General features: G+C 43.8%; 1 protein-coding gene across 3 annotated transcripts in view; it reads right to left on the minus strand.

Moving 5' to 3' along the window:
• PRDM10 (PR/SET domain 10) overlaps positions 1-25,682 on the minus strand; it is an 86,677-nt gene extending 60,995 nt beyond the window's left edge. For 2 of the 3 annotated variants that reach the window (XR_008427359.2, XM_024557281.4), the window contains exon 1: positions 25,332-25,682. The gene's annotated coding sequence lies outside the window, so the exon portion shown is untranslated. Of the gene's footprint in view, positions 1-1,894; positions 1,915-25,331 lie in introns of those variants that run through there. The other variant, XM_053928604.1, reaches the window with a different exon arrangement.
• Between the last annotated feature and the right edge of the window lie 1,553 nt (positions 25,683-27,235).

The following is a 27,235-nucleotide window of genomic DNA, read 5'->3' on the forward strand; positions in this document are numbered from 1 at the left end:
TGACAGGAGCCCAGCAGGAGGTATCCAGGGTCGCTTCAGCGCTGTCCACCAGGCAGGTGCTGACAGGCTCTGTTCGCCCCCACTCCTCACCCCTTTGCCTCTTCCACAGACCCTAAAGAACCCGAGAGCCAAACTATACTTTATCTAGAAAAGTCACCCATATTCCCTTTACACATTGTCCAAAATGTTACAGACTTTATTTCCAGGAAGAGAGGGACGGGCTTGCCTTTCTATCCTCTCTAATGACCTTATTCAATAAATATGTATTAAGAAACTTAGTATGTGTCAGGACTGTTCTACACCCTTAAACAAACATCAGTGTATCAAAACAAAGTGATATTTGCCTTCTTGAAGTTTCTAGTCTAGTTACTTTTTCTTGAATAGTGTTGTACAGTTAAAAGTGTAAGCTTTAGAATCAGGGTTCTAGGCTTCTTGATCTCCATGTGCGTAACAGGTGTGACATCAGTAAGCCACAAAATGGTGCTCAGTCTCCTTTGGAAGTCTGAGTCATCTGCCCAGGCAGAGGTTGTAAGAATAGATCTGTATTTCATTAAGTCTCTAAAGCACTTTTTTCACGTTAGTATTTCTGAACTGGGGATCTATTTCACAATAGCAGTGTCCTGCAGTTGCTACCAACCAGGTGGCCGCAGGCTGGTGGCCACCGCCAGCTCCTGCTTGACGTTGCTCAGAGCCCTCCATGAGTTCTGGCCTCGCTTCCCTGAGTCCTGTGTGTTGTCAGCACTGGACACCCTAACTGCCATTTTAAATGTCTTCAGAAAGATGACACCGCCCTGGCTGCTATGGCTCAGTGGATTGAGTGCAGGCCTGCAAAGTGAAGGGTCACGGGTTCAATCCCCAGTCAAGGCACATGCCTGCATTGTGGGCCAGGTCCCCAGCAGGGGGCGTGTAAGAGGCAACCACACATTGATATTTTTCCTTCCCTCTTTTCTCCTGATGTCCCTCTTTTTCTCCTTCCCTTCCACTCTCTCTAAAAATAAATAAATAAAATCTTGAAGAAAAAAGAAAGATGACGCCATAGTTCAGCATTACAATTGAAAGGCATGGGAAAAGCAGCTGGCCATATATTTTATCAGGGAAGCAAATATCCATCATTGGAAAAATGACCTAGCAACCACACCTATGGGGCCTGGGTATAAAAGACAGGAAGGTGGACGAAGCTGTCATTAGTGAGAACTGTGGAAAGACTGGCCTACCACAGGCTGAGGAAGAAAAGACCAGACTCACAACTCCCCGAATGGGCACCAGTTGCTTGGAGAAGATCCCTGGCAACAGCAGAGGGCCCTCTTCTAAGAAACCTGAGTTACCAATACCCTTGATGGTACAGAGACACAGCAATTACTCTGAGTCACAAAGTGATTCCGGAAGTGATGGAGTTTAGAGAATAAATTAACTTATTTCACTTATATTTTCCCTTTCCTGTGTGCACAAATGTGATAAAAAAAATCTATGTCTAAATAATAAATCTAAAAGAGCTCTTTCAGTAAGTATATAATAAAGATTTTAAGTGGTAAAAGTACTTGTATCAGAGTTTAATTGGTAAGGCCTTTTTCTTTTGTAATGATACGCGAAACGATTGGGTATCTTACCATCAACACCTTCAATTAATAAAATATGGTAACATTTGGAATCACACAGCGCCGTGACAGACATTCAAGAAATTGCAGCAATTTTTTCATGCTTTGTGAACATCAAACAGAAAAGAGTTAGCAAAACCCGGCTCCCATGATATTCTCAATCTGGTGGGAGAGATGGGCACAGAGTGCTTCCCAGCTCTCCCAGGTGAGGCACAGAGCACTTCCCAGGTCATCCAGGTGAGGGACAGAGCACTTCCCAGCTCTCCCAGGTGAGGGACTCAGAGCACTTCCCAACTCACCCAGGTGAGGCACACAGCACTTCCCAGCTCTCCCAGGTGAGGCTCAGAGCACTTCCCAGCTCTCCCAGGTGAGGCCCAGAGCACTTCCCAGCTCTCCCAGGTGAGGGAACAGAGCACTTCCCAGCCCACCCAGGTGAGGGACAGAGCGCTTCCCAGCTCACCCAGGTGAGGCACACAGCACTTCCCAGCTCTCCCAGGTGAGGCACACAGCGCTTCCCAGCTCACCCAGGTGAGGCACACAGCGCTTCCCCGCTTTCCCAGGTGAGGCACACAGCACTTCCCAGGTCACCCAGGTGAGGGACTCAGAGCACTTCCCAGGTCACCCAGGTGAGGCTCAGAGCACTTCCCAGCTCTCCCAGGTGAGGCTCAGAGCACTTCCCAGGTCACCGAGGTGAGGCACAGAGCACTTCCCAGGTCACCCAGGTGAGGGACAGAGCATTCCCAGCTCTCCCAGCTGACTAACAAGGCTGGGCACTGAACCAACAATGGAGTGTCCTGGCGGCCCAGCCTGCACACCTCTAGCTACCAGTCCCGTCCCGCTGCTCAGCCCGCAGCCATGCCCCCTCATCCTTCGCCAGCCCTGTTCCACCACCATGGGGCCTTCTGTGCTGAGAGAAGCCACCACTCCAGGACCACTCGGGACTGGGGTTGAAACGCTCCCTTTTCATCACCTGCACATAGAGGTGGAAGAGACCTAAATTTGCCTTCAAAAGTAAGTATGTACCTGGGATCACAGGTGAAACTATAAATACAATTTCACTGTAAAATGTTGGTTATTGGCATACTATGAACCCTCAGAAACATAAAGAATCCATACAGATCTGTACTGGGTGGTACCTGACCCACCAGACACATCATTGTTTAAACGGAAAGAGGTGCACCACACTCCAGACTTCCCCGGCTCACGACAAACCAACTGCGTGAACTGCTGGTTCCTTCCCTGAAGTCCGACACTGGACACGCCCGGGAAGAAGTTCGAGGGAGAAGGGAAGGGCCTGCAAAATGAACACAAAAACTGCCAGGAGGTTGAGTCGCACAGCAAGTGGGAAGTGGCGCACAAGTCAGGGCCTGCGCCTCTGGGGATCTCCCCTAGGGCACTGCTGCCCCTGCCTGGGTGTGAACTGGACCAGTGTTTAACCAGAGTCCTGACCGTAATTACCTATAGCTCTTTCGCTTAATTTTCTTTTCATTTCTTGAAGCTTTTTGTCCTTGACTTCCCAGTTGCAGAAACAGTCTTGAACTTTGTAGCCCAAATGAAGGAAAACAGCATTACCAGCCATCACAATAGTCAAACAATTAAAGGCAGGCAGGCAGAATAACATTTTTTTAAAAATGGGTAACCCCTACTTAAGAGCTAATGGGACTTCACATAGGGAGAGCTGAATATAAAACTTGTGTCAGGCCTTTGAAGGGTGGTCACTCAGCAAGAGACAAGGATTTTTTTTTTTTTAATTAAAATGCCCTCCCTGTTTAAAAAAACACATGTTTTGTTTTTTACTTTTCCAAGGCCCTTCCTTTTGTCTAAGACAAAAGTTCTAGATACAAGTTAGCTCATTACAAAATACTTTAAGAACTTTAGAACTAAATCTTGTGAGACTGTTAAAAATCTCTGAATAAAAACTACACATCAAAGAACAGTTTGGTGTAGAGTAACGAAGGGGAAAATCCGTAGCATAGGAAGACTCCGAGCAGGCAACCTACCGAGGGAAAAAACGACCAAGATCCAGCAATATACGTACGTGAACAGTTCTATGCAAATGTTCCAACTCTCTACACCAAACACCATGAATTACGTTGAGTGACTTGGTAATAAATGAGGACACGTGGTGACTTGTCTGAAGAAACCAATGCGGCAAGAAGCACCATGGTAGAACCTTCCAGTAAAGGCTGCTTGTCCACTGAGTAACGATAATTCAACTGTGTTGTCCTTGAAAGTTATGTTACGTACTGTATTGTGGTTCTCAGAATACAAAAAGGTTACTTACTAACAATCTAACTGAAATAAAATAAACTTAGCTGTAATAAAGATTTAAGAAACCAGATGTTACACTATCAGTGTTTAAACATAGCTAGAAAACAAAACTAAATATATTAAGGCAAATCAGTCACCTCTTTATAATTTCATCAAAATACTTTTCAGCTCCATAATTAAGGTTAAATGTTTTTTTATAAATTGTGGTAACTGAAAAAATACAGGGCTAAATAGTATAAGATAAAAGGCGGATAAAGCCTCTTGTGAAGATATAAAATGAGACTTCTGGATATAATACTTCTAAATATTGCAGAACTTGATGGACAAGCACTTGTGATGTTTAATTTCCGGGGACCTACAACAGCCCTCTGCCAGTGCGCCGGGCACCCGCAGGACTTCCCGCAGAGAGCAGTGGGGAGGCTGTAGCCACTCCTGGAGGCCTGTCCTGGCCCCACCCTCACTGTCGGCTGCCCTAGTACAAAGTCCCTCACAGATCTGTGGCTCAGTGTCATCGCCTGAATATGGAGACAGGAATACGGTTTATAGACTTTGCAGAGTCATAAAGAGGATTAAATGAGTTAATATTTTCAAAGTTCTTAGAACAGAATCTAGATTATGGGAAGCATTTTATATGTCAAATGAAAGAAATGATTAGGGTCAATTCTGAGTCACAAATTAAAAATGGTAGAGCAAGAAGAAACTAGGGGAAAGGGAGAAGGGAATGTAAAAGGGAAAAGAAGAAGAAAAGAGAGGAGAGCAACGAAGAAGCAGCAGGAGGCAGAATATTCTAAAACCGAACAATGAGGTTGGGAGGAAAGGCGGGGAGAGGACTGAAGGTATAGAGTGCAGGGGGTGTTTCTAAGAAAGCAAGAACTAAACAAGCACGACAAGTAGAGGGTTTACACTTAACTGATTTCTAGAACAAATAGTTGTAAAACAGAAAAGAAAAAATACCCAGCTTAGTTCTAAACGATGAACAGGAACTAAGCGGACGTGGCAATGGACAATGTCAAAATGATACCAATTTCAGCACCAATTCCCATCCTGGCTGAGAAGGAGAAGCCCTAATAATCCATCACATCACATTTCTCAGTTTTAAAAATTCACAGCATATTATTAGCGTTGAGAAAAAGTGGGAATGAGTAGTTAATAAGAATAACAACACTTCAACCTAGCCTGGCACGGTTTTCCAAGTGCTCGCGACAACGCTGTATTTGCTCTTCGCCTCAGTGCTGTGGGAGGCTGGTGCAGTGTGGTTGTACGTGTTACAAAAGAGAAAGTGACTTCGGAGAGAGGTGACGTCACTTGCCCACAGTCGCGGGTCTGGTCAGCTCAAGGTCCTCCCATTTGTTATCTTATCCTACCATGACCCCAACTGAAGAGTGACTGAAAACCCACAAGTGAGGGTGGAGTAATAGGACTGAAATATTTTTAATCCCATTCTGAAGTACAATAAACACATTTTTAGTTAGGGGAAATATGCCTAAGGACCTAGAGGTTTCTGGGAAAGTAAATAAGCAGGGAAACCAGGCTCTCATAAAGGTTTTTTAGCAACTTTTAAACTAAAAACAATGAGCCTTTGACTAGGTCCCAAATAAAAAAGGTGTTTTTAATGAGGCCATTACAGAGTCAGAATATTTCCATGTAAACACAGAGGTCTAAGAGTAAAGACTAAGCATGAAAAAGTGACAAGAATGGGGTCCTCCAGGTATTTCTCCTGACACCATTCGCAATTAGTGTTTGCTTTACATGTTAATAATCAAGCAAACAACGAAATGCTTAAGATTGCAGAAAAACTCTAGTTGAAATTGTATCCATTGGAAACAGAGCTCCAGAAAAACCTTTAGAAACCAGATAAACAGTCAATGGCGATAAATTCCAGAGTAAGCAGCATTTTTTTTATCCTCATCAGAGGATTTGTTTACCGATTTTAGACAGAGAGGAAGAGGGAGAGAGAAACATCAATGTGAGAAACATCGCCTGGAAATCAAACCCGAAACCTAGGTAAGTGCCCTGACCAGGGATGGACCCCGCCTCCTGTTGGTGTACAGGGACAACACTCCAACCAGCTGAGCCACCCGGCCAGCCCAAGCAGCACCTCGAACATCAGGACACCCAGCTACCTGTCACAAAGAACTATTGTAGAATGTGTCCTAAAGAAATTTGCATAATTTGTTTCTGGCCATCATCAAGGACAATACGGTATAACCAGAAGAGAACTGAACCAAGGTTTAAAATTTTTAAAAAAGGGGAAAAACCTTATTAGAAAACACAGGATGACAAAAGCAGGCAAGAAATGAGGCCAATCAAGCAGGTCTGAACCGGTAACCTTGGCCTTCTCTTCCTCTTCATCTGTGTGTCCCTTTGCCCTTCCACTTCCCATGCAGAAATCTTCACACCACACAATGAATCCTACTTTTTCTTGTACACACAAAGGGCTTCAGAGACGATCAACGAAAGGTTTTCTTCTGTGAAAGAAGGTTCTCTTTTCTAGGCAGCATTGTGGCACTCCTTTCTTGTGCCTCAAAAGAGGCGGCAAGCAAATCTTTCTTCCCGTCAACCCAAGAAAGCTTTTTTCCCCTCTAGTTCAGATTAGAACTTTTCATGTACCAAAAAAGGAAGATTGATCCTCCCACCCCATTTGATGGTTTGTTAGCAATGCATCAGAACCCCATCAAGTCACTGAAAAGAACTCTCCACGTTCACCCAAGGAAAAGAAAAACCGAGGTTAAGAGACTGACTCATTGGGGGTCTTAGCCTGACGATTCTACATTAAAGTCCTTGAGAGTTCAAAAGGAACCAGCTCTCAGGGTGAGTTCTAAAGAATGTACACCCTTGATGTCTGCCTTTCCCCTTTCACACAGACCAGCTGGTTGGCTGGAAAAACGTGCAGGCAGTTTCAAGGAGAAATCTATCCACAGTCCCCTATTCTATGTTCACAAGAGTTTAGGTACAAACCTCACAGCCACAGAATGTATGGCAGGCAAAAGCATGCAAATCATCAGCATCCAACTGGCGAGGTGTTCACAAAGTAAAGGGATGTGGACCAAAGAACGGAACACCCCCAGCTCCTGAAAGCCTTGGGGCACCCTCCCCCAGAGGCACCCACTTCCCCCATGATCCACTCCTCCACTGGCCAGCTGCAGAATCCCACCAGAGCCAACTCCAGGCTGGTTCTCAGTCTCCGTCAGACTGGAAGACCAGGCCTGCCCCAGGGTTTGATCTTCTGGGGTCACACACAGATTTTGAGATGTTTCCTAAAGCCCTTCTTCCTTGGTGGAGCCTGCACTCCGATTTTGGTCTTCCCAGCAAAAATATGGGTTTATTAAAATGTAATTCTCCAAAGTCTGAAATTCAATGTATGAATTACATATTTCCTCTGTATACAATGGAGAGAATGCCACCCCCCTTCCACCAAAGACCACCCTCTCCACCTGGCTGCTGGAGAGCCTTCTGATCCCCTCAGGCTTCACCCCACCCCCCGTCATCTGCAGCTTCGCTCCCGCCTTCCCTAGTGGAACATTCATATCAGCAAATCCACACAGTGTCTCCTATCTGTATTTTAATTTTACTTATTATATATTGATCAAAATTAAAGAGTGTACACTATTCTAAACATGTTTTATTTTAATAAGATGTTTACATTACACAAAACATTCCCTGGAATCCACTCTCTGCTCATTCTTGCACACAGTAAAAACTCAAGAGTTTTCTACAGCCCACCTCCACCCTCAAAACTGGGCTTTGATCCCCACCCCTTGGGCTGCGCTTTTAAAAATGTCTACTGCCAAATTCAAGGCTCTCAGAGGCTGTCCTCTAACTTGACCTCTCCACAACATCCACACCCTCCTTCAAACTCTCCTAACACTTGGCAGAAACCTCCCTGGTTTCCTCCCATCTCTGCAGCTCCTTCTCAGCCCCCTTACTGCAGGCTCTCTCCCTGCTCTCCTTCTCTTCCCGAGCTCCGGGCACATCCCAGCTTTCAGGGCTTTTGGAGAAACTCTACCTGAATGCTTATCACATCCTCCTCCACCTTCAGATTTCAGATCCCAGAATCAGCGGTACCTCCTCAGGAGGCCTTTCCTGTCCACCACGCCCCTCAGATTACTCTCCTTTAATACTGTGCAAAGCACCAATCATCAAGTGACGCATATATAATATCTGCGCATTGTCTGGCCACCCCTTCCCCTGGAATGACAGCTGGAGAGTGCCCTCACCCTCGGCACCTAGAACCATGCCTGACACCTGAGGCCAGCAACTACTGTTCCTGGAATGAATGTAGGGTACAGTCTTCTCCTGCCTTAGGAGGGAATTTTTTACTTAACAAAAACACTCTCAAGATGGATTCTCATAAATTAAAAATGTATTACCATTTAGAATGACGATGCACAACTGCTTCCACAGTTAAGAAACTAGGTGTATACATGACATTAATGTTTGTAAATGAACTTGAATGGGCTGGAAAGAAAGAAAACACAGAGAGAGAGGGAAGCAATTTATACATGGCATTATATAAACTAACAATCGGAATATTCTGAGGGAACTTGAACTCAGGCCGACCATGCAACGGCGTAGGTACACGGAATCTGTTGCTCCCAAGTTACACGAAATCAGTATCAGCCGTTGAAAATGCCAAGAACGTGCTGTAAGTCAAATCTGCAGTAGAAGAAATTCTCTGAGAAGTCCGATTACTATAACTCAAGGTGTATGTCTTGATGTGTGATGTAGTTACTGAAGTTTTCACATCTGTGATCTTGTGTCATGCCATGACAATGCTGTAAAATTACTGTATTTTGCCATATATAATGTGCACTTTTTTGCCACAATTTTGGAGGGATAAATAAGGATGTGCATTATACATTGGTATAATGATCCCATACCATGGGTATAATAATCCCACGTATAATGTGCACAAAACGTGGGTGCACATTATATACGGTAAAATACGGTAGTTCACATATCACCACCCTCATACACAGATGAGTTGAGCTCACAGTGGTCAAAAAGCAGGCTCAAGTAGGCACGCCAGCTTCAGTGGTAAGGCAGTTCTGGGACAAGAATGTACATCTCACTCCTCTCCCCAGGCCTCCGACATGCTTTACCTAACAGGCCGGGCAGAGGTTCCGAAATGATGATGAGAACTGTTGGAAAGAACACATGATCAGTAGTCCCTCACATACAGGCCTGTGGCCAGCCCTTACGTAGCACCTGGTGCCTTAACGTGGCCACCGGTAGCCTGCCATTAATCAAACTTCCTCTTTTCCCAGGTCCGGTCCTGCTGCATGATCTGGATGAGAAGCAACCCAGCTGAGAGGCAGGAGGCCTGGTTTAGACCCTTCAGCTACATCTACTTGCTAAATGACTGGAGCAAGTTAATTTACTTCACAAGCCTTAATTCCGTCATCTATGAAATGTGAACAATAATAACCGTTCTACCCCCTGAGGCAGAACTATGAAATAATAAGGTGAAACTATGAAATAAATGAAATAAAACCCCATACCTGGCACAAAGGAAAAGACTTGAAAATGTTCTTTGTTGTGGCTGTTCTGGTTATTAATATAATTATTACTACACCCTAACCACTCGTGTTCATTCCTGGGGTTAAAAGGGATGGCACCTCAGCTTCTTTGCCTGCTATTGTGCAAGCAGAATATACTTGGAATTCAAATCACACTCAAATCATACTGTAAACTCTCCACTAAGAGTTTAGGTTTATCCTAAGAAAATGTACAGGAGGATACTGTAGCTTCAGAATAATAGCTGAACATAGTTTTTGTAGCCTGAATTTCAGCAAAATGTTTATATCTTTTACTATTTGAGGGCTCCAAACAGTACTAAGCAATGTTTTTTATAGCATGTTAACTAACTATACAAAATTGCCTTTGTTGATGCCATTCTAGTTTATATATGCTCATTTTTGTAGTGTATTTTTTTCAAATACTTTTAAAAAGATTTTATTTATTTATTTTTAGACAGAGGGGAAGGAAGGAGAAAGAAAGGAAGAGAAATATTAATGTGTGGTTGACTCTCACCCCCACCCCCACCCCCACCAGGCAGGTGCCTTGACTGGGGACCTGGCCCACAACCCAGGCAGGTGCCCTAACTGGAAATTGAACCGGTGACCCTTTAGTAGCTCGTAGCCTACCACTCAAACCACTGAGCCACATCCGCCAGGGCTGTAGTGTATTTTAATCCTCTCAATTTCATTCAAAATTCTGATAGAGCAACAGATAATACCAAGTATTGGTTAGGATGCAGTAAACTAGGACCCTCACACGCTGCTGGTGAGAATGTAAAGTGGTGCAGACACTGGAAAACGGGCTGGAAATTCCTCTAAATGCTAAACATAGTTAACAAGTGACCCAATGACTTGTCACCAAGGTATAACAAGCTCGAGGGAACTAAAAACATATGTCCACATGAAAACTTGAACATGAATATTCATAGCAGCATTATTCATAACAGCTATAAAGTGGCAAGAACCCAAAAGTCCACCAGCTGATGAATGGGTAAAATGTATTATCCATACAGTGGACTATTACTAGCCAAAAATAAATGAAATACCCCGAAAACTTTGTTGGGCTAAGTGAAAGGAGTCAGTCACAAAAGACCACGTATTGAATGATTCCTTTTATATAAAATATGCTGAATAGGCAAACTGACAGAAATAGAAACCAGATCAGCGGTTGCCCATGGAGTTGGGATGAAACAGGGAATTGCGGGGTGATGGTGAAGGAGGTATGGGGTTTCTCTGGGGTTACGAAAATAAACCGACTGTGGTGACAGCTGCACCACTGTGAGGACACTGACACCAGAGTTGTGCCCTTCCAGTGAGTGAACTGGAACGTATGTGAGTTACAGCTCGATAAAGCTGGGTTTGTTTTGTTTTGTTTTGTTTTCAAAAAAAGGGCATTTAAATTGATGCAAAACTTCTAGGGAGTTATAAACATTAAGAAAAATACATATATGTGGTCTGTCCAGAAGGTATCCAGCCATGTAATCAGAAAAATAGAGATATTTATTGAAAAACATACAAGATACAAGAAACGTTGTACATAGGACGACTCGAAGCCTCAGTCCCCTTCAGAGTAGGCACCTTGGGACCTCACACAGTTCTCCCAATCGCCATCAGCTGCCCCATCATATTTTTTGGAACCTCATCAAATAGTGTGAAATTTCTTCCCGTTTAAAGGTGATTTTAGTTTCAGGAAAAGCCAGAAGTCACAGGGCACTAAATCTGAGCTATAGGGGGGTTGAGTCACCTGGATGACTTGATGTTTCACTGAAAAGGTCTGCGTAAGATGTGATGCTGGGATGCATGAGCAGGCACAATGTTGTGATGAAGCTGCCAATCACCAGTTGCCCATGGCTGCAGCCTTCTGAATCATCACAATAGTTTCCGTGGAGGAATGTTCAAGATTAGTGCAAAATTTGATGCAGATTCGTTGCTCTACTCGCTCAGTCAAGTACACACGCTCACTCAATGGCGTCTACAGCCCCACTAACTAGTACAGTGAAGTCGTCATTGTTCATGTATGTGCATTCCAGTCCACTCTCCTTGGTGGCCAGGTGACATTGATGTCACACAAACCATTCTCGGTATATTAACAATGGCTGGACTTTTCCCGGGGAGATGTCATATATACACATATATATGTATATGTGTGTGTGTGTGTGTATGTATATGCATGTATCTTCTTCAATAAATGTCTTATTTTTCATATTACATGGCTGGATACCTTCTGGACAGACCATGTGTGTGTGTGTGTGTGTGTGTGTGTGTATACAGAGAGAAAAAATAATACTTGCTACTTCAGTAAATAGAAAAGCATTTCAGGCATTTCTGGTGAAAACAGCTTGAGAAAGTTTCAGAGGCAAGAGAAATTTAGGACATGCTCAAGGACTAGTTACTGTGAGAGAGGAAAGCCTCGAACTGTAGTCAGGATGGGCCTACAAAGGACTTCAGGTTGAAGTCTCACCTCAGAACCACCTGGGGACCTTTTCCACCAGTGAGAGGAAAGACACACTGCAGTCTCGCTCCTGAAAACTTTGTTCCATCAACCGCAGAGGCCAGGGAAAGAGCAGGAATCTTTGTTTATAAACCGCCCCACGCGATTCTGATGTCAACCAGATCTAACTCTCGCCCAGTAAGGAAAGAAAAGCATTTTATCGTTGCAAGCACACTTTTGGAACATCATCCTGGAAGTAACCTGAGGGAGTGAGAATAACGAGGACGAGAGCTGCCCTGAGCACTGCTGAGCCAGCGCTGGGCAGAAAGGTCAGAGCTCTGAATTCCTGCTCCGACTTGGCGGTTAACAGATGTTCGCACACAGACCTTTGACACTCAGAGCCTTTCCTTAAAAGCAGACTTTTATATCACTGAAGAAAAACTTAGCAAGAATCCTTATTCCTTTCTTAGAAACTTACCAGCCTCCCTAGTATGTTTATGATATTTAGGTCTTAGAATTCTGCAAAGGCTGGGTGCTGTTCTTTGGTCCTCCTTGCCAACCAGGCTACTCTCACGAGCGTTTGGTTTTCCAGCTTCTCTTCACCACACGGTAACAAGGAAATTATTCCATACACTTCTCAGGAATATTTTTAATAAGTTTTGTATATAAATACGGACCTGCGAGGAACATGTGAAAACTGGAAGACTGATACAAGTGACTCACCAAATAATATTGAGTATCCATATTTTTTTACTATGAATAACACATTTGCATAGCTCCCAGTACAATTCTCTCCAGCTGCCTTTTTGGGCAGTGGCATTCATTTGCAAGACAAATGGCAGGGGTACAGGTACAACCTGTGGGCCTGGTACCCCTGAACACAGCAAGCTCACTGGCCCACGTGTCTCAGGCTCTTCTGTGGAATCAGCAATGGCAGTAACTAAATAGGAGACCTGCAGGTGGGTCTTCTGGGGCCCTGAAAGCCTTTCTTACAGGTGGTTCTGGATGGTTACTATGAAGCCTGATGATCACAAATACAACCTGTTAGTATAAAATACTGGATAATGTAATGAGGCATAATCTTAGTTAAGTATATATATAAGCTGTTTCCTAAATACATACAGTCAAGTGCTTTAAAATTTTTAACGGGGAAAAAGAGTATTAAAATTGCTTAAGAGGAAATCGTTCTAGAGCACAACTTTCATAATTTAACACTATGTATATATTGCGAGCGAAAACAGGGAAGCTACGCATTCACTCTACCTCAACCTCCTGGAACACACACAGCCTTTTATTCAAGTAGACTCAACCATGGCACTGACCCAGGCCTAAAGCAAACTGGTACTGGTTTGAAGGAATTCCCTTTATATCCGATTCATTCCCCCTGTAAACAGGTTAATGTTGGCTTCACCTTCTGTTCATTTTTAAATTCTCATTCCTCAACCTCAGTCCTTTGTTCGCAAAGTAACATATGAAACACAGAATTGTCAAAAACAAGCATTTGATTAACATGATGGTGAGCCCAGTAAGGCAGTTATCATTGCCTTCATTAAAAACTCTATCTGCCCTGGCTGGTGTGGCTCACTGGATTGAGTGTCGGCCTGCAAACCAAAAGGTCACCAGTTCAATTCCCATTCAGGGTACATGCCTGGGTTGCAGACCAGGTCCCCAGTAGGGGGTACACAAGAGGCAACCACACATTGATGTTTCTCTCCCTTTCTCCTTCCTTTCCTCTCTAAAAATAAATAAATGAAAATAAAAACTGTATCTTACTGATATATAATTAAGATTTGTAATCTAGCCCTGACTGGTGGCTCAGTAGGTCGGGCATCATCCCACAGAGCCTAATGGTCACCACTTCAATTCCTGATCAGAGCACATGCCTGGGTTTCGGGGTTGGTCCCCAGTTGGTCCCCAGTCGGTTGCCTGTCATATGTACCCTGAGGACATGTGAGAGACAACCAATGACTGTTTCTTTCTCACATCAGTGTTTCTCTCCCTCTCTTTCTTCCTCTTTACCCTCCCTCTAAAAAATGTTTTAAATAAAAATAAATTTAAATAAAAAGATTTGTAATCTAAATTCAACCTCCTCCATCTTAATAAAACTACAATAGTAGGCCCGCATCCATTGGTCTAATATTCAGAGTTGTCTTCTATAAGCCAAGATGTTTCTTAAAATGTTTTCTCAGTACAGAGTAGTGGGAAAATGCTGGATGTGAAGGCAAGTAAAAGTTCTCTATCTCGACAACTGGAATAAATCCACCTGTGTTACCTAAGCCTCAGGCTCACTGTTCAGATACAGTTACATGTTCGTTACAGTATAGTACAATGGTATGGAGCAGTGATTTTCAACCTTTTTCATCTCGTGGCACACATAAACTCATTACTAAAATTCCGCAGTGCACCAAAATATTTTTTTTTACTGACTTGGCAAAAAATAGGTATGATTTTTATTCATCCACATCGAACAGCTGTTGTTGTGTTAGCTGTTGTCACTTTTTTCTTTGACAATCTAAGGGAAAACAGGTCAGTGCTGCTGACTAAATAGTCAGGTGTTGCACATTTTGAAAACTCTTGTGGCACAACAGTCGAAAAAAATCAGTTACAAAGAATATTACAAATGTTAACAACTACTTAAATGATGATCACCAAGGCTAAGTATTAGATTATGAAAGTATCTTATCCAGAAATGTCTAATTTTCAATCAAAAGACATTTTTTATACATTACCATTATTAAACAATTGATTTGGGAATAAGCATCTCTTAACTGTAGGCAAGCGCTCTCTCAACTGATTTGGCTAGAAAACATGTACACTTCAACTTAAAACTGATAGCATTTTAAAACTAGATGATTAGCATTTTTTCTTAAGGAAAGACAAAATAGTGGCATCGCGCTCCTGTGCAGGAGTCTCAGCCACGTCTACTCTCCGCAGACACTTCTGGATCATTTCGTTCAGATGTCGACTACAACATCGCTGCCTGGATTCATTTGCAAATCCAGGGGAGTTAAATGAGACCACAAAATTAGAATCCCCTAATAGATGCAGCTCTTTGCTTTTAAAAACCAGCATAATCATAGTTCATCTGATTAAAAACACATACTGTGGAAATTCAGTGTTACTTAAGCAAAAAGCCAGTGGGACAGTAACAATTATAGCTACTGCCATTTACTGAGCTCCTATCACACGCCAGGCCTTGTGAGTCGTCCTGAGTGTTCGCATCCTCAGTATGTCTCTAAATGTTTAATACTCAGATGTCTTGAGGAATCCTCACGAAACAGGATAGTGCGAAACTAGGAGAATTCCTTGGCGAGTGGAATAGGGAAACTGAGACAGAGAGCTGAACTCAAAGACCGAGCAATTTACAGCCAGGTGCAGATGGTCACCTCCTGGAGATAACATCCTGGCCTCAGTGGTATTTCAGCTGCAGGCTAGAAAAGCAGCAAAACCAGGTGGGCCAGAACCAACTGCAGTGGCTAAAGACCCCCTGCCTGAAAGGGCACTCCAGGAGAACTGATGCACATTCTGCTGAAACCCTCTCTCGTCCTAACGTTCCCTCCTGCAAGAATGAAATAAAAGCCTCAAGACAAAGGACCCAGCCCCGCCCTCTCCCTCTGGGGAGCAGCCCTACCCATTCCCTTTCCTTTCTTTTCCCCCCACTTCTTTCTTCCCAGGCAATGGGCAGCTGGCAGCTGGTCCTGGGCTGACCCCCTGAACCTGTCCCCAAGGCCCCTTTTTCTTTGACTTCCCTGTGAGCTGAGGCAGCCCAGCCTAGGCTCTCCTGCTGCTGCTTCTATGCTAAGCCCTTCCTTGTTTCATTGTCCCAAGCTTTAATAAAGAGATTCTCATAGTCACCTGGACTCCTGTTGCGAACCCCCACACTACTGCTGGCCCTGGGCAGATCCACTCAGGGCCAGGGCCCTGTCCAGTAACACTCACTGATAGGGGGCTCAAGGTTGGAAAATTTTAGTTTAAGTAATAGCTAGTAAGCTTAGTAATCATTGCATGTAAAAAGCTATTGTTCCAGGAACTGAAGGTATGACCCGCCCTGACTCCAGGAGACCATAAGCAGTTCCACCTCTGTGCCTCAGGAGGCCTGCAAGCAATTCAAGATGTTATCTGAGCCTCTGTGCTCCAGGGTGACATGACCACCTCCCAGGACATAGCTAAAGACCACTGTGCCCAGGGTGAGAATGTAGCAGTTTTCTTATTCCCAATTAACTATTCCCTGAATTGCAAACACCTTACCTACATTTTGTTCTCCTTATAAAAAGGGCCGGCCCTGGCTGGTGTAGCTCAGTGGATGGAGCATTGGGCCTGGGCCTGTGAACCAAACAGTTGCTGTCTGGATTCCCAGTCAGGGCACATGCCTGGGTTGCAGGCCAGGTTCCCAGTAGGGGGTGTGTGAGAGGCAACCACACATTGATGTTTCTCTCCCTCTCTTTCTCCCTCCCTTCCATTCTCTCTAAAAATAAATAATTTTTTAAAGGGCATTTTAAAATGGAATGTACGACGGTCCATCAGGGTATGAATGCACCATCTTCTCAGATCACTGGCCTTCTGAATAAAGCGCCCGTAAAGACTCATCCCTGTCTCTGCTTATCGGGTCTGGTGTGTGACAGGCAGGCAGCACGAATGCCAGCGATCTCTTCCGGTTTCATCACAACAACTGAAAATGGTTATTTGTCCAAAGTCAGAGGGCTGACAAGTGTGACTTGAACCCAAATTCTCTTTATCACGGAGCTTAACCATCTATCTCTTCCCTCTGCTGCACAGCGCTGCTCCCAGGCAAGGCTGCCAAAACCCGAGCGTGGCTCGGACCTGCTGCTAATCCCGAGGTCTCCCACCAGATGATGCAATCCCTAGGCGAGGCTTGATCTCAAAGGAACCAGAAAGGTTGTAATTTATCAGCCCACAAACAGACTGAACTGGGCAAATTAGTCAATAGCCAGAGTTGAGATAACTACAAACTCATAGCGAAGGTTACCCATTATAAAAATTCAAGTAATTTTTTTAAAACACAACAATATTTGTTAAATGCCTATTCTGTGCACAGCATTGTTTTAGACGCTGAAAAACAGGCTGAATATTAAAATATTCATCAGAAAGAGAAAATATAAATAACATTTATTCACTATTGTGGGGAAAAAAAGCTACCTGTGGGAACCAAACCAAACAGAACACAGCAGCCCGCACATGTCAACTGAATCAGTTCACACCAAGAAAAGTGATCACTCTGAGTATTTCTCTAAGGGTGGAATTGCTGGGCTTTAGAGTCTAAATCTTTGACTTTCTAGGTAATGCCTAATTATTTTCTAAAAGAGTCCGACCCATTTATGTTCCAACCCGGTAGGAGTGTCCTTTTGCTCAGCAACTTCAGGACCCGGCATCGCCGACTTTACCGCGGGTGCCCGGGAACCTGGCGTTCTGCTTGTCGTCTGCACTTCCTTCGTTGTTAACGAGACTGGACGCCTTTGCAGGTGTTTATCGGACATGTGGATTTCTCCTTTTCTGAACTGGCTGTTCAAGACTTTTGCCTAGTTTTCTATGAGCGTAAGTAACATCTTACTTAAGAAACCCTTCTGTACACTGAGATCATGAGTAAATTCTCCTATATTAACTTCTAAAAGGTTTATGGTTTTAGCCAAGTGTTGGAAACAGCCTACATGCCCATCGACAGATGAGTGAATTAAAAAACTGGGGCACATTTGCACAATGGAATACTAAGAAGCAGAAAAAAAGAATTCCTACCTCTTGCAACAGCATGGATGGAACTGGAGACCATTATGCTAAGTGAAATAAGCCGTTTGGTAACAGACAAACACCATATGATCTCACTTATAACCGGAATCTAATGAACAAAATGCACTTACAAGCAAAACAGAACCAGAGACATGAAACATGGAACAGACAGACAGCTGTAGGAAGGGAGGTGGGAGGGGAGAAATGTAAGAAAGGAAAGGGGATTAGTCAAAGAATATGTATGAATGACCCACAGACAAGAACAACAGAATGGGGACTGACTGAGGGGCGGAGGGGCAGGCTGAGTGGAGGTGGGCAAAGGGGGAAAAATGGGACAACTGTAACAGAATGAACAATTAAGAAATAAAGGTTTATTGTTTTGCCTTTAATCTGCCATGCCTCCTGGGTCATAGATCAATGTTCGTCTGAACGTGTATGAAGCCGTTTCTGGACTCCCCGTGGTGTTCTATTGGCCTGTTAGCCTATCCCAATGCCAGTACCACACTGTTTCAATTATTGGAGCCCTTCATCTCTAACAGAGCAGTTTTCCCAATTTCTTTTTCTTGGTCAAGAGAATCTTGCCACTTACTGGGCCCTGACAAAAATTTTAGTATCAGCTTGTCTGGTTTTTAAAAAGTTGCTGGGATATTAAATCTGTTAAGTCAAGTTTCCAAACACCTGACACCTTACAATATTGAACCTGCCAATCCTCGAGCCAGTGTGTCTTTCCACTTACTCAGGTTTTGTTTAAATTAACTTAAGAAAGCTTCAGAATTTTTTCTGTAAAGGTCTTACACATATTTTGTTAAACTTAAAATATATCTCCTACAGCTTACAACAGTTGAAAATCCATGAATCTGAAAAAAGATACTTTTTTTTAATGTATAAAATCATATTTTGATGAAGTATCTAGAGTTTGGAATAAGCATGTATAAATATGAATATGTACTTTCTTAAAATGTTTAAATGAAACAAAGTTCATCGAAGCACAATTAACACTACACAACTAAGTTTTAAATCTAGGGTTACTGTTTTGTGGTTATGTCATTTCAACAGGTTCAACATACTTGAGAAAACATACATGTCATGTAACAAGTGTCCTAAACACCTATTAGTCACGGGTCCTTCTATTAAACAAATCATGAAGTACATAAAATCCAGAGTAACTTCGTCCGATTCCAGAGAAAAAGAACGAAAGAGAGGAATACAAGGTGAGCAGGAGACTGAGACCCTGAATCCACACACCGCCTCCTGAGGCTGAGAAACACAAATACCCTGCTCCTGGTGTGAGCTCCCACCTCTCACGTAACTCACTGCACTCCGTCCCTTTTTCTCATTTGTGAGGCAGGTACTACACGTGCGGTCAAGGCCACCCTTCAAGGAGGACACAAAAGCAGGTGCCTCAGAAAGGACACAAAAAGCGAGGCAAACACGAAGCAATACTTATAGCTGTCCCACTGTCAGAACCTTCATTATAAGGTCTGTGGCAGGACCAAAAATAACCCCCAATAGACTGGCCCGAAATCTCGAACAATGCTCCAAAAATGGCAGGGAGGGTAAGCACACAAAAATAAGGATTTTGAAGAAAAGGAAGAAAACTTCAGTGATCACTTTCAATGTCTTAAGTTAATTGTACTCACTTCTTTATTCCTCCAAACCTTTTAGACTATTAAGTGAAAGGCATTGTATAGGAGCGGGGCTAAAAATATCCATAGCTTTGAGGAATTTATAACATGTTTAGGAAGCAAGAAAGAAGCACAAATCATTGCTATAGGATACAAATCAAATACTCAATAAAAGTGACTATTGCAACAAAGCAGGACAGAAATGCTGCGGGACATTTACAGACCAAAAAGATCACTTTCAAGTATGATGGTTAGCAGGGAGGAATATGTGCTTTTAATCAGCTCTACTGCAGGGGTTGGCAAACTAGAGCCCATGGGCCATGGGACACCTGTTTTGGTGTGGCCTGTGAGCTAAGACTCGGTTTTTACATTTTAATATAGTTGAAAATGTTCTTTTTTATGGCTGAGTAGTATTTGGTGAAAGCATAGATGGACCTGGGGAACATTATGCTAAACCAAGTGCAATAAGCCAGTCAGAAAAAGACAAACACCATATGATTTCATCATATGTGGAATCTAGTGAACAAACTGAACTAACAAGCAAAACAGAGACAGACTCATAGAGAGAGAGCAGGCTGATGGCTCTGGGGTAGGGGGCAGGGGCTAGGAGGTGGGGGGATCAAACAAAAAGGAAAAAGCACTCCTGGACATGAACAACAGTGTGGTGATGGGGGAGGGGTGAAGGGAATAAATGGCAATGGAAAAAAATACAGATAAAAAAAGAAAAAATAAACAAGAAACCAAAAAAAATTTTTAAGTAGTTGAAAAAACTCAGAATAATAATATTTCATGACATGTGAAAGTCCTATTCAAGTTGAAGTTGAATTGGAACACAGCATGCTTTCTCCCTACAGGGGTGGAGGTTGGTAGTTGCAACAGGGACCACCGGCCATAAATATTTACTCCCTGGTTCTTTACCAAAGAAGTTTACCAACCACTGCTCTAGAAGGATGGATGTGATTTTAGCAGGCAGAACTGGGGGAGGAGAAAGGAATGGGCAGAGAGGATAAGCATTCCATCCATTCAAGAAATGGAGGAGCTCCTGACCGGTGCAGGGACAATGGGAAGACCAATTTGGCTGAAGCAGGGGGTCCAAAACTCGGTAAATGTCACTGAGCCGCTGATTACAATGTGCCTTGTCAATGAGCCATTTTTACTGTTGGGGTGTGTAATAACAAGAATTCTCCTAGCTAGTCTATGAGATTGGTACTATTATTATCCCCATTAATAAGGAAACTAATTAATGATTTGATAAACTAAGGCTTACAGAAGTAATGGGCCCAAGGTCACAGCCAGTCCACTGAGCTGAGCTATGAACAGGTTCCTTCACCCCCAGAGCCCATGCTGTCAGTGCTACGGAGGCGCATCAACCCTCCATGGAGGGTGGTGAAAGGAATGCCTCTGCAAAGGTCAACTAGGGCAAACTGTCAGGGTTTTCGAACACAGGTGTAAAAGAGTACGATTTTTATCTGTAGGCCGTGATTCTTTAACTGTGTACAAAAGGACAGTTATCCCATAAGCTGGTCCAGAGAGTTCCACACTTAGAATGAAACTACTATGGCCTTTTCTTAAATCGCAGGAGAAACACTTATGAGCTTCATTTGCCCAGTTTTAAGTTCCTCCCAGAAATCTATCTCAAATCTTTGAAATATGATACATGACAAAAAACAGGCCCTGGCCAGGGAGCTCAGTTGGTCAGCTCATCGTCCTGACAGCCAAGATTGCGGGTTTGATCCCCAATCAGGGCACACGTAAGCATCAACCAATACGTCCATAACTGGACAGAACAACAAATCAGTGTTTCTCCTTCTCTGTGTGTGTGTGTGTGTGTGTGTGTCTCTCTCTCCTTTCCTCTCCCTCTCCCAAATCAACTTTTTAAAAAAATTTTAAGTCAATGAGTAAGTAACAGACCAAGTTTGGGAAAATTCAGTTGCTTATGCTTAGCTCAACTTTTCTGTTAATAGATTATGTGTTCAACAGTTGTCATTTCATTATCTTAAGTTCAAATGATTAATTGAATATATTAATTCAATAATAGTTAACTCAATTATCTGGAAGTAGTTAACATTAAGGTGTTCTTCAAAAGAATAATAATGCTTCTGTGAGAGCTAATGTAAGCACTAAAATAATCAGATACACCTATTAGTAGAAACTAAAGAACCAAAAAGATAAATGCAAAAAAAAAAAACCCAGAAAAAACAAAAAAAAAATTGTATGACAGCACTACTTGGGAACACTCACCCCTACTGGACTGTCCAAGGTCGCACTGTTCAAAGAAACACACAAACACACATGCAAGCCACGTGTACTAGTACTTTTTTTTTAAGTAAAAAACAGGCTAAATTAGCCGTGACTGGTGTGGCTTAGTGGACTGAGTGCCAGCCTGGGAAGCAAGGGGTCGCCAGTTCCATTCCCAGTCAGGGCACATGCCTGGGTTGCAGGCATGGTGCCCAGTGGGGGGTGTGCGAGAGGTAACCACACAATAATGTTTCCCTCTTTTTCTCTCTCCCTTCCCCTCTAAAAATAAATAAAATCTTTAAAAAAAACAGCTAAATGCATTATATTTTATTTAACTTAATACATGCAACATATTATTTTAACACGTAACCAATACTTTAGAAATAGAAATGCTTGGGGTTTTCTCATACTAAATCTCAAATCGGGCATGTATTTCACAGTTACAGCATTAGCCATGTTCCCAGTGCTCCAGACCACACTGGACAGCTCAGATCTACACAACAGCTACTCTAAAGATCACAGCAGGAAAGAGGCTATGGACAGCAACCAGACACTGAAAGTCAAGGGCATGGGTTAAAAAAAAAGAGGGGGGGAGTATTTAGCTCCAATATTCTCACGTTGAGAGTTCAACTAAGAAATGAGTAACAAACATCATTTTAGCAGTACTGATTTTATAATGATTGTTTTCACCAAATTTTAACTGCCCTTGCTATAGTGGTGATTTAGGGTTATCCATAACCTCCCTCCTCCCTCTCCATTTTCTCACCTCCTTCCAATTCTCTAAATTATTTCAAAGTTATTTAAAAAAACCTGCTTCCAGGTGCTTTCCATAATCGGAACAAACTTAAAACACAGGCACAGGAAATAGAAAGCCATTGCAGGATTTTGCAAAGGGACTGGAAATAATGTTTCAGCACTATCCATGAAGTATCAATGTCACAGAGGAGCTGTAGGAAATAAACTGGAAAGGCACCAGTTCAGAATGTTACACATTAAGTCTGGAACTAGGGTTACCGCATTGACAATAAAAGGACAGAGGCCAGATATCCTTCAGTAAGGATTCAACTAAATCATGTAGATAGTATAATACCAGAAGACGGAGGGAGACGAAGGCTTCAACAGAGAGTGACCGAAATAATAAAGTCAGAAAAAAACACCCCCTCCCCTTCCTGCCCTTACCCCAGTACTCCAGCAGAATTTGAGCAGAACCATTCTGCAAAGATGTGGTTGTAGCAAACATTTGCTTTTTCTCAACTCACTACTGTTGCTACACCAGACCAAATTCTCATTTGCTATGATAAATTTTAAGTACCTGCCATAGATTTAAACAGTAGTCAATAAATTCTGCTTGTGAAAAAACATACAAATTACTGGACAGGGTGTGTCTACACATTTTCAAAAGGAGGTGGGGTGGGGAAAACCATGTATTTTAGTGGTAATAGGTCAAAGTACATCAGCCTTCTATTTTAAAACGCAGTCTGACCAAACAGTACCAACACTGCCGTGACAAGATGTTTAGTAGTTTACTATTTTTACCGAATGAAATTATGCAGTTTACCAGTACTTGCACTGTGAAACTAGTAAGGAAATCAAAATTATAGCTCATATTTCTCAGCTCTTTGAACAATTCTGCTTGTTACTCAGAAACCTATCCCATTAGGTTATGCACTTAAATGGTAAAATGAGTCAAATATTATAATTCTTTTAATTCAAAGCATTTCATGATACCCCCTTTAATGAATGGGGGGAAATACTGAAAGTGGCAAAGTATCACTGAGGTCATAAGGTATATATCTACATTTTTTTTAAAAAGATACAAAAACCATGTGCCATAAGGACAAGTTTGTGAAAATGTTATTATGCACACGTAAGATTTGAAGCAAAGTATCAGCAGGGATTATCTTTGGTAATTGTACTTTAGGTAATTTTTTCTCTATTTACTATGTTTTCTACAATGATCAGAAAAAAATAAATTTATACAAGTGGAAATTGAAGCAGGGCCAATCAATTTATGATTATGTTGGATTGAAATGTGCTCCCTTGTATCACCATAATCTCTAAGTAAAAAGCCTGCAGGATCATTCAAAGACACGGACTTTGCCTTAGTTATGCTACATACTCGATAACGTTCACATGCACGATACGTATACAGCGCACACATTAATATGCGGTGGAGCGTGCTACAAAACATTAAACCAAAAATGGCTTATTTAGAGAAACAGCTGTTTAGCACCCTTGCAAAACAGAGCAGAACCAAGAGTGGGTGCTCAAGGAATAAATGTGTAATAGGAGTCACAAGGTGGAGAAAATGTCTTGGTCCAAATTTTAAAAATGTAAATCTACTCCTAAATTTTACACTTTAAAATAATTCGTTTTATGACAATTTCAGCTCAATTTATGAAAGGAGTAAACCTATAAAATACTTCCTAAATACCCCAGTTTGAATCAAGACTGTTTTAAACCTGGCTTTGCTCTAACCAATCCTTTGTTTTTGTTTCTCAATTCTACAGCAACATACAAGGATTGTTAATCAGCGTAGATAGAAGCCATGGTGTTGCCGGGGATGGAGTGGGTAGGAGAGTACTAAAAAGATACAATATACCTTCCTGCCTTCGATGAGCTTAAAGCAATAAAGGAACGGGTCAGAAAAAGAGGCCACGAAACAATCCCGAGTGATTTTGTTTTTAGTAAAGGTAAATACTGTGGAGTCTGAAAGAACTTTGGGAGCTGATGAGCCAGCCAGGCAAGATTTGAACAGGCGAATTAGACAGGACTGAGCTGGGTGGAACTCATCACACATTTAATCCTCGATGACAGCACCCCAACCAGCCCTCCTTGTGCCTAAACGTACACAAATACCGACTGAAAGTCGACTGAAACCCAGCAAATCTAAGCCAGGCTAAACACGCACGTACAAGAAATGCAACAGCTGTGCGTTCACTTAGGAGATAGAATACCTAATACCTGGCTACAGACTAACCAATGCTTAATGAAAGCGAATGATCGGCTGGAAACTGTAACATCAAGCGGCTCCCCAAAGGCCTATGACTCCCGCCTTTGCACACGACAAACAGCGCAGGTGGACCTCCGCTCCGCCCAGCCCACCCCAGGCCACTGTTTCCGGAGACTGACCCCAACGGGCCATCTCCAAGCCCTTCCAAGCGGGGCCTCCCCGGTCCCGGTGACGAAAAATTGTAAATAAGGAACGGGACACCAGCAATCAATGGCAGGTGGCGGCGCGGCCTCCCAAGACAAAGCAGGGGGCCCCTCCCGTGGAGCTCTTCGCGGAACGAGTTCCCTGCCCGTCGGCCCCGAAGGCCGGTGCCGCGCCCCCACCCCCGCGTGGTCCCCCGGCCCCGGCCGCCGGAGACGCCCCGCAGCATCCCGAGCGCCCGCCCAACAGCCGCTGCAGGAGCGCGCCGGGCGCCCAACTGCCGTCCCGGCCCAACCAATGCGGGCAGGGGAGGAGAGGTGCGCGCGGCCAGCGGAGCATGCGAGCCACTCCGGGGTCGCAGGGAGGAGGCTGTGCGTGGGGAAGGCAGGGACGCAGCGGCGCCGAGGCCATCGCGGAACGCAGCGCCCGGAGGGACTCCTCTAGGGGTTTTTGCCCCTTTCCCCTTAGAAGGTGCAGATGTTTGACCCCCCCCCCACCCCGAGTGAGGTGCCGCGTCCCAGCCCTGGCTGGACTGTACCATCGGGCGGTGCCGCCGGGATTTCTCCCCCCCACCACCACCACCATCAATCCCCCCCCACCCGGGTCCGCGGTCGGTTGGCCCCGGCCGGGCTCTGAGACGCGGAAAGAGCTTGGCGCCATTTTGGGTGGGACTAAGCAAAGACGAAACACCCTCCCAGTCGATGGGGTACTCTGGACGCTGGCTTATCCGGTTCCCTTAATCCTGTAGGTACTTACACGATGTTGGGTGAGGGGAGCTGGAAGATCAGCGGGTCCCCGATCCTCTCTCCCTAGGGGTGATGGAAATCAATCCCCCCCCGCCACCTCCAGGTGGTTCTTCCCGCCGCAGAGTGGGAGCAGCATAAAAGGCGGGGCGTCATTACCATAATCTGCCTAGCAACCTGATCTCGGCGTTATGTGATTGGCTGACTCTGTAAACCCCATGCCTAGCCTAGAGACGAGTAATGCTGGGGCGAACTGACAGGCCCAGATTTAAGACTCATGACGAAGATCCCGAGACGCTAATTCAGTCGGCAGAGAAACCAAAAGGAGATTCACACAATGGCCCAATGAGTGAAGGCCTCTTTATTTCGTGCTCTGCTGTTCCTTTAAAACCCAATCAAAGAGCGAGTCTCAGGGAGCGTTCGTCTGCGTTCATACTCTAAGCCAATCAGAAAAGCCGACTCCTAAGGTTCAGAGCGACCCGTCTCTGAGCGTCCCGCGGGCTCCGGGACCGGTAAACGGCCGGCCTCCGCGTCCCAGGTGGAGAGGTTGGACTTGCCGGTCGGGGTTCCAAGCCAGCCCCCCACACCCCAGAGGCCCCGTGTCCTGGTGCTCCGCGCGGAAGCCCAGTTCCAGGCCTCGGACTCTAGGGTCCCTGGGGTGTGCGCTCTTCCATTTCTGACCCGCCGACTCTGTTCAGTCCCTGCCAAACCCTGAAGCGCCTCATGCATCTTTCCCCTTACATTCTGAAAAAGGAAATGTGAAGTATTATTCAACACTGGTCAACCAATGATTTAACTACTTTATTAACCTCAGGATTCCATATACTGAGGTCCTTTAAAATTGCCTTCTCAAAGGGCCACGGAGTGCACACAAATAAGCTCAAGCTTTGGAGCAAGAAACCCAGCTCTAGTTATCCCTAATGTGAATGGCAAGTAGATCTGGAGAGACCGGGGAACTTCCTACCTTCAGGAAACGGGCCTATCCGTAACATCTACCTGGCTAGGTTATTTTGAAGATTAAATGAGATTTAAGTGTAAAATGGCACACTAGAACTTAAATTACGGTAATACATCAAATTACTAAACCAACCAAGAAAAAAAGTGGAAAATATCCTGGTGGGGGAGGAGATGGCAAACTTAACAATATCCTCTTTCCTGTTTTATTTTTTTAAAAAAACTGGAAACAAAGTTGAAAGAATGGGAGAACATGATGTTTTTAAAACTCCAAGACAATTGACTACTTTGTAACCAACTTTGTAACTACACCGTGCCTTGTTCCTCCAGACTCCCGTGCAGGCAGCACTGGACTTGGAATAAAGGCTATCAGTAAACACTTGTGGAAATGAATTGCACAGAAGTGTGAATTGGGGCCTGATGAGGCAGAACTTAGTATTCATAGTAGGAGATACTATTAGCTCTTAACTGGATCTGAAAGTCAGATGCCTTAGGGAAGACTGTCGGTTAAGAGTCATTCTAATGTTCCCTTTTAGTACTGGGTAGATAATGCCAGAGGTCCGGCAGGTCCACTCCTCTACCCCTTGGCCTCTAGAGAGAGCTTCCCCCATTCTGAGATTTGACATTATTACATCCTCTCTGATGAATTGGAATGGTCCCAGCTGAGGTCTGTGGACCAAAAATGACACCAAGGAACCCAGAAGGGAAACTTGCCATAAGGAAATGAGGGAGGCTATGTGGACTGGAGGCCCAGCTCACCATCATGGACTACGGAAATGGTCTAAAACTTCAGAGTGCACAAATATTACAGATAGGTCCCACCCCAGATATTTATTTTAGTCAGAAGGTCTGTTGTGAAACACAGGATTCTGCATGTTATATAAAATTTTTAAATAATTTTTTCAATTTACACACAGTAAAATTCACCCCTTTCAGTGTACAAGTAATTATTGACTATGCACT

The sequence above is a fragment of the Desmodus rotundus genome, chromosome 7 (genome assembly GCF_022682495.2).
Source record: "Desmodus rotundus isolate HL8 chromosome 7, HLdesRot8A.1, whole genome shotgun sequence".
NCBI lineage: Eukaryota > Metazoa > Chordata > Mammalia > Chiroptera > Phyllostomidae > Desmodus > Desmodus rotundus.